The sequence below is a fragment of the Mus caroli genome, unplaced genomic scaffold, assembly GCF_978045245.1.
Source record: "Mus caroli unplaced genomic scaffold, Mus_caroli_1 scaffold_5, whole genome shotgun sequence".
NCBI lineage: Eukaryota > Metazoa > Chordata > Mammalia > Rodentia > Muridae > Mus > Mus caroli.
In genome coordinates, this window is record NW_028227260.1 from 17,398,925 (window position 1) to 17,405,238 (window position 6,314).

At 43.3% G+C, this 6,314-nt stretch overlaps 1 pseudogene; it reads left to right on the top strand.

The window, feature by feature from the left end:
- The first annotated feature begins 3,709 nt into the window (after nucleotides 1-3,709).
- LOC110287707 (cyclin-G1 pseudogene) lies at nucleotides 3,710-4,920 on the top strand (annotated as a pseudogene).
- Nucleotides 4,921-6,314: the final 1,394 nt, after the last annotated feature.

A 6,314-nucleotide genomic window follows, 5' to 3' on the forward strand; every position in this document is an offset into this window, starting at 1 on the left:
GAAAGAAGCTGGAAAGAACCCATATGTCTCTTAACATAGGAATGGATACAGACACTGTGATACATTTACACAATGGAGTACTACTAAGCCATTGAAAACAGTGAATTTACGAAACTCTTAGGCAAAAGGAAGGGTCTGGAGGATATCATGCTGAGTGATGTAACCTAATTATAAAAGAACACACTTGATATGCACTCACTGATAAGTGGATATTAGCCCAGAACCTTAGAATATCCAAGATACAATTTGTAAAGTACATGACAGTCAAGAAGAAAAGACCAAAGTGTGGATACTTTGTTCCTTCGTAGAATGGGGAACAAAATATACATGGAAGGAGTTACAGAGAAAAAGTTCAGAGCTGAGACAGAAAGAAGGACCATCCAGAGACTGCCACACCTGGGGATCCATCCCATATACAACCACCAAACCCAGACACTATTTTATATGCCAGAATATTTTGCTGAGAAAACCCTGATATAGCTATCTCTTGTGAGGCTATGCCAGTGCCTGGCAAATACAGATGTGGATGTATCTATTGGATGGAACACAGGGCCCCTAATGAACAAGCTAGAGAACATAACCAAAAAGCTAAAGGGGTCTGCATCCCTAGGTAGGAACAATAAGAACTAACCAGTATCCCCTATAACTGTATTTCTAGTTGCCTATGTAGCAGAGGATGGCCTAGTTGACCATCAATGGGAGGAGAGGCCCTTGGTCTTACGAAGATAATATGCCCCAATACATGGGAATGCCAAGGCCAGGAAACAGGAGTGGGTGGGTTAAGGAGCAGGGTGTGGGGAGTTTATAGGCTGCTTTGGGGATAGCATTTGAAATGTGAATGAAGAACATATATAATAACCAACTTCTCACAGCTAAAACCTGTAACAGAGATGGGGAAGGGGACCTCATGCTAGCCAACAGTGGAAAACAGAGCTCAGATCCATTACTGCCAGTGCAGGCTGCTGAAGCCAGCAGAGCCATTCTAAGCCTAGAGCTAGAGTGTGAGGGGCTACAGATCTGGAAAACCAGTTGCTTGTAGCTGAAAGCTGAGGAAGAAAGAGGGGATGGGGAGGAAGTTTGCCAGGAACATTTTGGAGAGAGAGAGAGAGAGAGAGAGAGAGAGAGAGAGAGAGAGAGAGAGAGAGAGAGAGAGAGAGAACCTAGGTTTTGAATTGTTTTAGATTACTCAAGATCTCTTGGGAAACTTGGAGATCTGATGTAGGTCTCTGTGTGAAGCTTTCTTCAGCTGGTTCTGTTTCGGGTGGATGGCGAAACCATTGCTCTGCTACCACTTGTTAGGAACTAAAAAAGGGCCCAGGGGATGACCTGGGGAAGGGGAGGGGCCCAGGGGATGACCTGGGGAAGGGGAGGGGCCCAGGGGATGACCTGAATTAGGGAAGACCTACACCCCACCAGTGTTTTACCTATTCTCTGGACTGTCAGACATGGGAGTACTGCTATACATTCCACTCATCCCTGGGTGGGCACCTAAGCTTCTGATCCACTCTTTGGGGGGTGGCAATGGGCAGCCCTACCAGGGAGTCCAAGAGCTACTTTGCTAAAGCCACCGGGGTTATGGGAGAGAGGGATGAGGGAAGAGCTTCCCAACACTGATGAGAGTGAGCACATCTTGATGAGTAGAGACTGTCTATGGTTTTACAGCTTTATTATAGAAAGGCAGGGAAAAAGAGAGAAGGTAGAAAGAGAAAGAGAGGGGGGAAGTCTAGAGAGAAAGAGAGTAAGAGAGAGAGGAAAGGCTAGAGAGAAAGAGAGAGGGGGAAAGGCTAGAGAGAAAGAGAGAGGGAGAAAGGCTAGAGAGAAAAGAGTAGAGAGAGAAGAAAGACTAGAGAGAAAGAGAGAGGAGAGGTGACAAGACAAAGAGAGAGGAAAGAGGGGTGAGAGTGAGGGGTAAGAGGGAGACAAGTAAGAAAAACAAGTAACAGGTAAGAGGGCAAGTAAGAGAGCAAGGTGGGACTGAACAGTCCTTTCTATGGTCTTTACTGTTGCTAGGTAACTGACTGCTGAAGGTCAGAAATTTGGGCAATTCCCTATGTGACTTGTAGTCATGCTTCTCCTGGGGGGGGGTTGTTGGGGGTGGTAGCTTAGGCAGGAGCCAGAGTTCCAGGAGCATGAGGGAATGCCTACCATGTCATGTAGGTGAATTATGACTTCGGGGTTCAGACCTCAGCTCAACTCGAGACCAGCTTGTCTGTGCATAGCCCAATGCCCCACAAAGAAAATATCTAATAAATATGTATTTGGAACTTAAAAAAAAAGAATGCCAACCCCAATTAAAGATTTTAATTTATAAGAGTTTTGTTTCAAGTATACTCTAGCATCTTTAGAATTGTGAGTTGTTTCCCTTTCCCATTGCCTGTCACTTGTTAAAGCATTAAATTGAATTTAAAACATTAAAGCAAACTCCCAATGTCTAGTCTCTGATGTGCATAACAGCTTGCTCCTGAGACTGATTGCCAATGTCCAAACTAAAAATACAAAGGTCACATGTGTGTCTTTATGTTAGATTGGAGAATTCTTTGTAGTTCCTCAGGCATACATCAAAATGTTCTCTCTGCAACCAGAAATAGTCACTGGATATTGGAAGTGGCACAGTTGTACTTGGCTCAGGAAAATTGCCAGGAAAGACTGTAGAAGTTTTATGGGCATAGGTATTCCTGACAGTGTATGGATGGTGCCAGCACATAAGATTTGGAGCACTCACCATTTGAACCAGTAATATATCTATGCAACAAGAGATAGAAACTAACAAGTTGAGATGGTTTTGTTTTGTAATTACATATTGAAAATTGTCACTGTGATGTAGAGACCACAGGTAAGGCTATGAAAATAGTCAGGGAATGTAGGGAGACATTTTGGGGAGTGCACTGGCTAGTTTTGTGTCAACTTGACACAGCTGGAGTTATCACAGAGAAAGGAGCTTCAGTTGAGGAAATGCCTCCATGAGATACAACTGTAAGACATTTTCTCAATTAGTGATCAAGGGTTAAAGGCCCCTTGTGGGTTGGAACATCTCTTGGCTGGTAGTCTTGGTTGTATAAGAAACCAGGCTGAGCAAGCCAGGGGAAGCAAGCCAGTAAAGAACATCCCTCCATGGCCTGTGCATCAGTTCCTGCTTCCTGACCTGTTTGAGTTCCAGTTCTGACTTCCTTGGTGATGAACAGCAGTATGGAATTGTAATCTGAATAAACCTTTTCCTTCCCAACTTGCTTCTTGGTCATGATGTTCATGCAGGAATAGAAACCCTGACTAAGACAAATTGGTACCAGCATAGTGGGGTATTCCTGTGACAAACTGACCGTGTTTTGGGGAGGACTGTGGAAGGACTTTGGAAATTTGGGCTAGAAGATCCATTCAGTGTTAAGAGCTCTGTCAGATGTTGTGTAGGAGCTTGGAAGATAATGTTTAGAACAGTGCAGAAGATGGAGGCCTGGCTTGTGAAATTTCAGAGGGAAAATTAAAGACTCTTTTCAGGGCCATTGCAATTTTGGAGTTGGAATATTCTGTGTTCCTGGTTAGCGGGGATTAACAAGATACCAGAAGTACTAAAGCAAAAACTTTGCATTACTGGGACTATTGATGCTGGTTAGCTGGAGCTAAGAAATTAGCGGTGATTAAGAAGAGACCAGCACCCTCCGCTGCCCAGCGCAGTCCTTCGCTGCGCACTGACCCCTAGGAAGGCAGTGCATGGTCAGGGCACTGAGGGACCCTCCACCGGGACGCTGGCCCCTCCCCGGGCCTCTGCTCACTTGCCCCCCACTCCCTAGTCCGTCCCCCTAGTAGGCCTGTCGGATCGGGGACGTGGGGCGAGCTGAGAGCAGGCCCGGGGTGGGTGGTCACCGTGGTGAAGATGTGGCTGTCAAGATGATAGAAGTACTGACAACTGACTCTCAGAAACTGCTACACCAGCTGAACACCCTGTTGGAACAGGAGTCTAGATGTCAGCCAAAGGTCTGTGGCTTGAAACTAATTGAGTCTGCCCATGATAATGGCCTCAGAATGACTGCAAGACTACAGGACTTTGAAGTAAAAGATCTACTTAGTCTAATTCAGTTCTTTGGCTTTGACACGGAGACATTTTCCCTAGCTGTGAATTTACTGGACATATTCTTGTCTAAAATGAAGGCAGAGGCGAAGCACCTTGGGTGTGTTGGACTGAGCTGCTTTTATTTGGCTGTGAAAGCGACTGAAGAGGAAAGGAATGTCCCACTGGCGACTGATTTGATCCGAATAAGTCAGTATAGATTCACAGTTTCAGACCTGATGAGAATGGAGAAGATTGTGTTGGAGAAAGTGTGTTGGAAAGTCAAAGCTACTACTGCCTTTCAATTTCTGCAGCTCTATTATTCACTCATTCACGACACCTTGCCATTTGAGAGGAGAAACGATCTGAGTTTTGAAAGACTAGAAGCCCAACTTAAGGCCTGCCACTGCAGGATTATATTTTCTAAGGCAAAGCCTTCTGTGCTGGCGCTATCTAGCATTGCGTTGGAGATCCAAGCACTGAAGTACGTAGAGTTAACAGAAGGAGTAGAATGTATTCAGAAACATTCCAAGATAAGTGGCCGAGATTTGACCTTCTGGCAAGAGCTTGTTTCCAAGTGTTTAACCGAATATTCATCAAACAAGTGCTCCAAACCAAATGGTCAGAAGTTGAAATGGATTGTGTCTGGACGCACTGCACGGCAACTGAAGCACAGTTATTATAGAATAACTCACCTCCCAACGATTCCTGAGACCATTTGTTAGTTGATAAATCTGGATGTTATTCTCTGTATACAGAAAATTTTCCAGTATGATCATTTTCTGCTACAAGTGAAGAATTGAAATACTATCTTCAATGTAAAGAATATGGGATGAAAACATAAAGGAAAAGTGAACTTGTTGACTGATCTAGATAGAGAATACTGGAAGGCATTCACAGTGTACAGTGCATAGCAGTTTTAAGAGGAAAGGACATACCAAACCCCTAGATATATGCTAATACTTTTCATCAAAGGATTAGCGTAGTAGCAAAGATAATACTTTAAACTCGAATTTTAAAAGTAGTTACTGAAATAGCACTTCTTTAAATTACGTACCACCCCACTGTAGCTTATTTAAAGTTGCATAAGCCCAAGCAAAGCAACAAGAATTGTGACCCATATATGAACAAATTTTAATCTGCCCATTGACTCTGAAAATGAAGTACAAACCTGGGTGATGGACTTACAAAGTAATATAGGGCATGCCCACGTGAGGTTCCTGGAAACTGCCAGAGTGTCTTAATTCTATAGCTAGTATTTTACCTCTATAGCATTTGGACTAATACAAAGTAATTATATGCATGAAAATGTAAAATTGGTCTCTGATACATATACATTTTGACATCTACATTTCTTAATCATAGCAAAGATTTATCTTTTTATGATTAAAGACAATTTTTTTTTCTTAATGTATGGCAGCACATGCCTTTAATCCCAGCACTAGAGAGGCAGAGGCAGGTAGATCTCTGAGTTCAAAGCCAGGCTGGTCTACACAGTGAGTTCCAGGACAGCTAGAGAGCTATATAATGGAGAGACCCTGTCTCAAAAACACTCAAAACAAACAACAACCAAACACCAGCGGTAAATGTTGCTGGGAAGATAGGGAAGATGGTTTAGAAGGGAAGGATGCTTGCCCTCAAGCCTGACAACCCGACTTCAGGACCCACATGATGGAAAGAGAGAACAAACTCCCAAGTTCTGTCACATATGCACATACCTCACCACCCCCCGCAGGAAATACATGATCATGCGTCTGAGATATCACCAGTTCACCTTTAGCAGCTCGCAGTTTGTAGGCAGATTTCTGTTAAGTTGGGTCTGTGTTGTTTGCCTATGTGGTGGGATTACAGCAGCAGCAAAAACTGTCCCTCAAGTCTTTCTGCCACTCTGACCTGACTTTCCTACGGTACAGGATTTACTCTGAGAAACCTCAGCACCTTGCCACAGTAGCCTTGGCAGAATGGCCTCACGGTTAGGGAAACTCCCGATTCTAGGCTTGGGAGAGCTATGCTTAGATTTGAATTCACCCAGGAAGCATTCAAATCAAGGCTAAAGACATAAATGTGAAATAAAACTGTGAACCTTCATTTTAAAGTTCATCTGACTTCTCAGATTTGATCAATATATACTTAGGTGGTATTAAAAATGGTAAACTGCTTAATTTAAATCTCAAAATTTAAATTATAAGGTTTACATAAAAACCAACATTTCATGAATGCACTTTTAAGGTATTAAAAGAGGTATTTAAGCAGTAAATGGTTTCTTGGCACC